Genomic DNA, 9,066 nt, shown 5'->3' on the forward strand with positions numbered 1-9,066 from the left:
TTGTGCTATCCACAATGCTACCGTGCTGCCCATCTTTGGACACTAAAGGGCAATTTAGCACGGCCAATTCCACCTAACCTGCACATCTTTGGACTGTGGGAGGAAACCGGAGCACCCGGAGGAAACCCACGCACACACGGGGAGGACGTGCTAACTCCACGCAGACAGTCTCCTCTTGTACTCAATGAGTAGACCCGAAATAGAGAGTCAAAAGTTGTTTATTTTCCACTCACAGTTGGAAAATCCTGTAACTAAGCAACAGTCCAAGTCGCAGCCGGGACCATCCCGCGTTGCTGACACCTTCCTGGGCTGGCTTTAATCGCGGAGAATTGACGAGTCCACAGCTGGGCCTCCCCCCTCAGCAGGGGAGTACGTGCTCCATGGACCCCACAGGGAGATTAATTGGGTCATCCCCGTGGGTCGTGCAGGGGTTATAATGTCACCCGAGGCCGGAATTGAACCCGGGTCCTTAGCGCTGGTTAGCAGTGCTAACCGCTGTGAGGCAGCAGTGCTAACCGCTGTGAGGCAGCAGTGCTAACCGCTGTGAGGCAGCAGTGCTAACCACTGTGCCGCCGTGCCGCCAAACAATGTTGGACAACCAATGTGATGCTGACAAGACATGTTTACAAAAAGCACTTTATTTCTGTGCAAAGAAATACAGCAGACCTCTTAATTTGTCCAGCTGTGTGTGGGAGAACATAGGAACATAGGTATTAGCAGCAGAAGTCGGCAATTCGGCCCCTCGAGCCTGCTCCACCATTCAATCAGACCGTGGCTGATCTCCTCCTGGTCTCTGACCCACCTCCCTATCTGTTCCCCATATCCCTTTAACCCCTTTTTGATCAGAAATATATCTATCTCCATCTTGAAACCATTTAATGACTCAGACTCCACCGCACTGTGGGGCAGCGAGTTCCACAAATTCACCACCCTCTCCGAGAAGTAGTTCCTCCTCGTCTCAGTTCTAAATCTACCACCTCTCAACCCATATCCGCGACCTCCCGTTCTAGATTGCCCCACAAGGGGGAATATTTGGTCTGCGTCTACTTTCTCAATCCCCCTCAGTATTTTAAACACCTCGATCAGATCCCCTCTCATCCTTCTAAACTCCAGCGAGTATAAGCCAAAACTGTTTAATCTCTCCTCATTCATGCGCCCTTTCATCCCCGGAATCAATCTGGTGCACCTCCTCTGAACTGCCGCCAATGCCCCCACATCCTTCCTCGAATAAGGAGAGCAAAATACTTTAGATGTGGTCTCGCCAACACCCTATACAATTTCAACCACACTTCTCCACTTTTATGTTCCAGTCCTTTCGCAACAAACACTAACATTCCATTTGCCTTTCGAACTACATTCTGTACCTGCACACCGATTGATGAGCAAAGACACCCAGATCCCACTGCCCAGGTGCCTTTTGAATCTGCTTTCCATTTGGATAATAATTTACCTTTCTATTTTTTTGGCCAAAATGGCTAACTTCACAATTATCTACATTAAACACCATCTGCCAAAGTTTGGCCCAAACTCCCAGACTATCTATGTCTGTCCGTAAAATCTTGATCTCCTCTTCACTGCCTGCTTTCCCCCCTATTTTAGTTTCATAAGCATATTTGCTATGGTACACTCTACCCCTGCTTGCAGATCATTTGTGTAGATTGTAAACATTTATATAGATTGAGTTCCGAGGATCTCAAAGAGTAACTTTCAAAACATCAGATCATTCCAGAGATTTCATGTTGAGCATCTGACAACTGTGCACAGCTTTTTCATTATAAATTCCTGTGTCCGTATCCATAATGGCAAAATATAGCTGAAAAGAGACATGCTGTCAAAGCTTTTTGACTCGTACTCATCAGGAAAAGAATGCCAAATTTCAAGCAGTCACAACAATTTAAACCACAAGAGGGGACAAGAGGGTGCTGATTGGTTGGCGAGTCGACTCCGATTGGCCGGGACATTGCCACGGAGGAAGCAACGGGGGACTGTAGGTTCCCCCAGTTCCCAGGTAATTCAAAAGGCGTGAGCTTGATCATATTCCTTTTGTTTGCAGAGAATGAACCCCTGCGCACCAATACGCAACACTTCCAGCAAGTGTAAATGAGCCAGGTTACGAGCTCGACTGATGATCTTCAATTGGTCGTTAGTGTAGCTATTGGCGCACTCAGGGTTGTTCAGCAAGGAGCTCGTAGTTCCCCGTTGCTTTATCTGTGGCATTACCTTCATTGTCGGTGCCCGTTTGTGTGTCCTCCCTGAGTCAGACTGATGCTGAATCCTGTGTGCTTCTTGCACTGGTCAATTGAGGCCAATTGGACACTGAATGAGAGCTTGTTTCACTCCAGGTCCTCGAATCCTTGAGGACAAGAGGGAGTGTCAGAGAGCAGATTTATGACAACATAAGAAACAGGAGCTGGATTCGGCCCATCGAGCCGGCTCGGTCGTTAAGGAAGACCATGTCCGATCTCCCACCACCAATCCACTTTACTGATGGTCCACAAAGAAGTTCTGATCTTGGTTCATGGAGGCTGGTTGGAGTTAAGAGAAGCCACCCAGTGTGAGGCCAGTTTCTATCAGGCAGTCCGAATGGTTGGCCCTCCAATGACGCCAAGCTTCCATCCCTTAGAGTGTTAGATGGTTAAGGTTCCAGAGGAAGTGCTCCCATCCTTGGCGAAAGGCTCTATCAATATTCTGGAACGACAAGGCCAGGAAGGAAGTTAGAGTTTACAGGGCGACGTGTAAAAACATACAAATATGAGAATTAAGACCATACAAGGTAGAGGCAGAAGTGGGCCACTCAGCACATCTGCTCCGCCATTCAATGAGAACATGGCTGATCTGACATAATCCTGAACCCCAGTTTCCTACCTTATCCCCATAATCCCTGATTCCTTTATTGACTAAAAATCCGTCTCTCTCGGCCTTGAACACACTTAACGCCCCGGCCTCTACAGCCTCTCTGCGGTAAAGAATTCCACAGATTCACTCCCCTCTGAGAGAAGAAATTCCTCCTCATCTCTGTCTGAAATGGGGCCCCCCCCCCTCACTCTGAGATTACTCCCTCTGGTCCCAGACTCTCCCACAAGGGGAAACATCCTCTCAGCATCTCCCCTGTCGAGCCCCCCCCCCCCCCCCCCCGCCCGCCCCCCCCCCCCCCCCCTGAGAATCCTCTCTGTCTCAATAAGGTTATGCCCCGCCCCCATCCCTGCGCTGCGTTGATTTGGGACCTTTTATTGACGCCCGAGAGGGCAAGTGGGCCCTTGACTTTCATTTCTCATTCGCACCTCCAACACTGTGGCGCTCCCTCGGTGCTGTGCCGGAAATATCAGCTGAGGTTTTGTCTAAACTCCCAGTGAGTACAGGCTCCGGCCTACTCAACCTCTCCTCATGAGAAAATCCCTCCACACCTGCGATCGACCGAGTGAACCTTCTCTGGACTGCCTCCGGTGCCAATTTATCTTTCCTTGGATAGGTGGACCAAAGCTGTTCACAATTAGGAGCAGAAGGAGGCCATTCGGCCAATCGAGTCTGCACCGACCCTCTGAAAGCGCGGCCTACCTAGGCCCACTCCCCCACCCTATCCCCGTGTCAACACCTACCCTGCACATCTTTGGACTGTGGGAGGAAACCGGAGCACCCGGAGGAAACCCACGCAGACACGGGGAGAACGTGCAGACTCCGCACAGACAGTGACCCAGCGGGGAATCGAACCCGGGTCCCTGGCGCCGTGAGGCAGCAGTGCCAACCACTGTGCCACCGTGCCGGCTAAGATCAACCCTGATCTGATTGTAACCTCCGGCCTACCCCTCCCCGATAACCCTGCACCCCCTTGTTCATCAAGAAACTCTCCATCGTGGAGTGAAATATATTCAACTATTCTGCATCCAGTGCCCTTTGAGGGAGAAAGTTCCAGAAACCCGCGACCCTCTGAGAGAAAAAAATGTCACCTCATCTCCATCTTAAATGGATAACCCTTCATTTTTGAACAGCGATCCCTGATTGCTAGATCCTCCCACGTGAGGAAACACCCTCTCTGAGGGTAAAAGGAAGATCCTTAATTTCTCTCGCACCTTCCCCCACCTCAGGTTGCCCCAAATGACTTGGCAACCAATGATCTTCATTTAGGCGCATAAGCGCTGTCCTAGCGTTGAAACGCACCGAGTCAATTTGCGCACAGGTAGCTCCCCCAATCTGAAATCACGGCCGGGCCGTCTGTCTTAGTGATGGTGGTTGAGGGACAAATATCGTCCCTTGGACATTGGCAAAAGCAGCGCTTAGAGATGCCCCGCCCCCATCCCTGCGCTGCGTTGATTTGGGACCTTTTATTGACGCCCGAGAGGGCAAGTGGGCCCTTGACTTTCATTTCTCATTCGCACCTCCAACACTGTGGCGCTCCCTCGGTGCTGTGCCGGGAATATCAGCTGAGGTTTTGTGCCTATGCTTCTGAGGTCTATGATTTGGCGGCACAGTGGCGGAGGGGCTAGTACTGCTGCCCCACGGCACCGAGGACACGGGTTCGATTCCCGGCCCTGGGTCACTTTCCTTCTCCCCGTGGTCTCATCCACCCAAAGATGTGGATTGTCCACGCTAAATTGCCCCTGAATTAGAAACAGAAATAAATTGGGTACTTTAAATTAGAAAAAAATGATTGGACTCTGAGGCGAGGGTGACTGTGAGGACCGAATATTCACGTTTTTGTTATCAGTCGAGGCGTGGAGTTTGAGAGCCGGGAGGTTACACTGGAACTGTATAAAACGTTGGTTAGGCCACAGCGAGAGTATTGTGGGCAGTTCTGGAGTCCACATTATAGGAGGGATGTGATCGCACTGGAAAGGGGGCAGAGGAGCTTTACCAGGATGTTGCCTGGGCTGGAGAGTGTCAGTTATGAAAAGAGATTGGATAGACTGGGGTTGTTTTCCTTGGAGCAGAGGAGACTGAGGGGGGACGGGATTGAGATGTTTAAAATGGTGAGGGACACAGATAGAGCAGACAGGAAGAAATGTTTCCCCTTGGTGGAGGGCTCAATGACCAGGGGGCAGAGATTTAAGGTGAGGGGCAGGAGGTTTGGAGGGGATGTGAGGAAAAACCTTTTCACCCAGAGGGGGGTGGGAGTCAAATATAACGCGGAGATGTGCCTGGGACTGAGTATGGTCAACGGTGCTTAGACACTCGGAGCACTGTTGTTCTTATCACTGGTAGCTATTTATTACAGGTCCACTACTCTCTCAAACAGCCCCAAAGAAACTGTATCCTGACCAAGCTCATTGGAACCTCCAGTCGCAAATTTCCTTTTCCTGGCGCCCGGCTTCTCCTTGTCCTCCTTGACAGTGTGCAGCCCTTCACCGAGCACGCGTCACACTGCATGGCCATTAATTAGCCAGCCTGCACCGTCATAGAATCAGGGAAGTAGAATCACCGAATCCCTACTGTGTACAAAGAGGCTGTTCGGCTCATCGAGTCCGCATCGGCCCCCCCGAAAGAGCACCCTACCCATACCCGCTCCCCCGTAACCCTGGAACCGCGTCTAATGTTTGGACACTAAGGGGCAATTTTAGCACGGCCAGTCTACCTAACCTGCACATCTTTGGACACTAAGGGGCAATTTAGCGCGGCCAATCCATCTAACCTGCACATCTTTGGACACTAAGGGACAATTTAGCACGGCCAATCCAGCTAACCTGCACATCTTTGGACACTAAGGGACAATTTAGCACGGCCAATCCACCCAACCTGCACATCTTTGGACACTAAGGGACAATTTAGCACGGCCAATCCATCTAACCTGCACATCTTTGGACACTAAGGGACAATTTAGCACGGCCAATCCACCCAACCTGCACATCTTTGGACACTAAGGGACAATTTAGCACGGCCAATCCACCTAACCTGCACATCTTTGGACACTAAGGGGCAATTTAGCGCGGCCAATCCACCTAACCTGCACATCTTTGGAGACTAAGGGGCAGTTTAGCACGGCCAATCCACCTAACCTGCCCATCTTTGGACACTAAGGGGCAATTTAGCACGGCCAATCCACCTAACCTGCACATCTTTGGACACTAAGGGGCAATTTAGCACGGCCAATCCACCTAACCTGCACATCTTTGGACACTAAGGGGCAATTTAGCGCGGCCAATCCACCTAACCTGCACATCTTTGGATACTAAGGGGCAATTTAGCACGGCCAATCCACCTAACCTGCACATCTTTGGACACTAAGGGGCAATTTATCACGGCCAATCCGCCTAACCTGCACATCTTTGGACACTAAGGGACAATTTAGCACGGCCAATCCACCTAACCTGCACATCTTTGGATACTAAGGGGCAATTTAGCACGGCCAATCCGCCTAACCTGCACATCTTTGGACACTAAGGGGCAATTTAGCACGGCCAATCCACCTAACCTGCACATCTTTGGACACTAAGGGGCAATTTAGCCCGGTCAATCCACCTAACCTGCACATCTTTGGATACTAAGGGGCAATTTAGCACGGCCAATCCGCCTAACCTGCACATCTTTGGACACTAAGGGACAATTTAGCACGGCCAATCCACCTAACCTGCACATCTTTGGACACTAAGGGGCAATTTAGCACGGCCAATCCACCTAACCTGCACATCTTTGGACACTAAGGGGCAATTTAGCACGGCCAATCCACCTAACATGCACATCTTTGGACACTAAGGGGCAATTCAGCACGGCCAATCTACCTAACCTGCACATCTTTGGACACTAAGGGGCAATTTAGCACGGCCAATCCACCTAACCTGCACATCTTTGGACACTAAGGGGCAATTTAGCACGGCCAATCCACTTAACCTGCACATCTTTGGACACTAAGGGGCAATTTAGCGCGGCCAATCCACCTAACCTGCACATCTTTGGACACTAAGGGACAATTTAGCATGGCCTATTCACCTAACCTGCACATCTTTGGACACTAAGGGACAATTTAGCAGGGCCAATCCACCTAACCTGCACATCTTTGGACCGTGGGAGGAAACCGGAGCACCAGGAGGAAACCCACGCAGACACGGGGAGAACGTGCAAGCTCCACACGGATAGGGACCCAAGCGGGAATCAAACCCGGGTCCCTGGCGCCGTGAGGCAGCAGTGCTAATCAGTGCGCCACCGTGCCACCCAATGTCGCATTAATAATGCGATCTCGGCATGGGGAGCGGGTTCACATCCGCTCCCGCCTGCGCCAACACCAGCCTCGCACCCGAACGTAACAGGTCTACCGCAATGTTTCCGATCTGCGCAGTCACCTACGTGCTTGCATTTCCTGAGCATGTTCCTCTTTCTCTTTATCCCGTTCTTCTCTTCCTTCTTTTCTCCCCGTCCTTTGAGAAGCAGCGGGCTGTCATCACCGGGGACGGTGAAGTGGGTCAGCTCGGTGGTCCTATTATAGTCGAGGCCTCTCATCGCACCCGTACGCTCCTCAGTCCACTGGGATCCTCGACTGCCACCCGCCCTTCCGGCTGTCACGGCATCGGCCTTGGTGCCCAGCTTCTTCCTTCTGCCCCTCGGAGCCGTTTTGCCCTTCCCGATGAGAGGAGTGGTGCCATGATCGGCTGCGTCGGACTCTGAGAGGAGCAGTGTGTCCTTTTCCATCGCGCTCCGACCACATCTCCAGATTGGGACCTTCCCCCCTTCCCCCACTGCTTCCAGCTTGGTATAGAAGCCGCAAGATTTATCGAGGGAGCTCGGGGCATCGAGACAATGCCTCCCATGTCGACTCCCTTTGTTCACTGTTATTCCCACTGATTGACTCTCCTTCTCCATAGTCAGCTCACTGCCGCCAGTCCACTGGTACAAATGGACTAATTGAAACTTTGCTCTCTCTACAGTGATGCTGGAGTTTTATTATCAGGGAAGTCCAGAGTTTAATTACACCTGGGCCACATCGATACAGATTAGGTCTGATACGCGGCACAGAACAAGCCATTCATTCCAACAAGTCTGTGTTCTTTGGTATTCCTTGTTCCATTCGAGGCTCCTCCCATCTTTTCTTGACTAAATCTGCCATAGCAACCCTCTCTTCCCATTCCTCTCAAGTGCTTCCTCATTCTCGCCTGTCCACCATCTACAAGGCACAAGTCAGGAGTGTGCGGGAATACTCTCCACTCGCCTGGATGAGCGCGGCTCCCAACAACACTCGAGAAGCTCGACACCATCCAGGACAAAGCAGCCCCGCTCGATCGACACGCTAACCACAAACATTCACTCCCTCCACCCCCGACGCACAGCGGCAGCCGTGTGCACCGTCTACAAGATGCACCGCAGCCACTCGCTCCTTCGACAGCACCTTCCAAACCCGCCACCTCTACCGCCTAGAAGGACGAGGACAGCAGCAGACGCGCGGGGAACACCACCGCCTGTAAGTTCCCCCCCTCCGAGCCACTCGCCACCCCAACTCGGAAATATATCGGCCGTTCCCTCGCTGTGGCCGGGGTCAAAATCGTGGGAACTCCCTCCCTAACAGCACAGTGGGTGTACCTACAGCACACGGGACTGCGGCGGGTTCAAGATGGCTTCTTGGCAGGGGAATGGGAACCGGATTTGTAGTCCAGCAACTAAGGTAGCCGATATTCAGGACGCCAAAGCGTGTAATGAGGCAGTGGGGAAGGGAACACTGACAAAGGAGAGTACTTGCAGGCACGGAGATGGGTTGAAGTGTGTATACTTCAACGCAAGAAGCATCAGGAATAAGGTGGGTGAACTTAAGGCATGGATCGGTACTTGGGACTACGATGTGGTGGCCATCACGGAAACTTGGATAGAAGAGGGGCAGAAATGGTTGTTGGAGGTCCCTGGTTATAGATGTTTCAATAAGATTAGGGAGGGTGGTAAAAGAGGTGGTGGGGTGGCATTGTTAATTAGAGATAGTATAACAGCTGCAGAAAGGCAGTTCGAGGAGTATCAGCCGACTGAGGTAGTATGGGTTGAAGTCAGAAATAGGAAAGGAGCAGTCACCTTGTTAGGAGTTTTCTATAGGCCCCCCAATAGTAGCAGAGATGTGGAGGAACAGATTGGGAAACAGATTTTGGGATTTTGGAAAGGTGC

The 9,066-nt window shown here is 51.5% G+C and overlaps 1 long non-coding RNA gene across 1 annotated transcript; it reads right to left on the bottom strand.

The window, feature by feature from the left end:
* Positions 1-622: 622 nt before the first annotated feature.
* Positions 623-7,798, bottom strand: LOC140399973 (uncharacterized). The gene is made up of 2 exons (XR_011937932.1): positions 7,273-7,798; positions 623-2,688 (listed from the first exon to the last, which is right to left on the bottom strand). It is a non-coding gene; the product is annotated as an uncharacterized lncRNA (long non-coding RNA).
* Positions 7,799-9,066: the final 1,268 nt, after the last annotated feature.

Source organism: Scyliorhinus torazame, chromosome 24 (genome assembly GCF_047496885.1).
Source record: "Scyliorhinus torazame isolate Kashiwa2021f chromosome 24, sScyTor2.1, whole genome shotgun sequence".
Classification (NCBI taxonomy): Eukaryota; Metazoa; Chordata; class Chondrichthyes; order Carcharhiniformes; family Scyliorhinidae; genus Scyliorhinus; species Scyliorhinus torazame.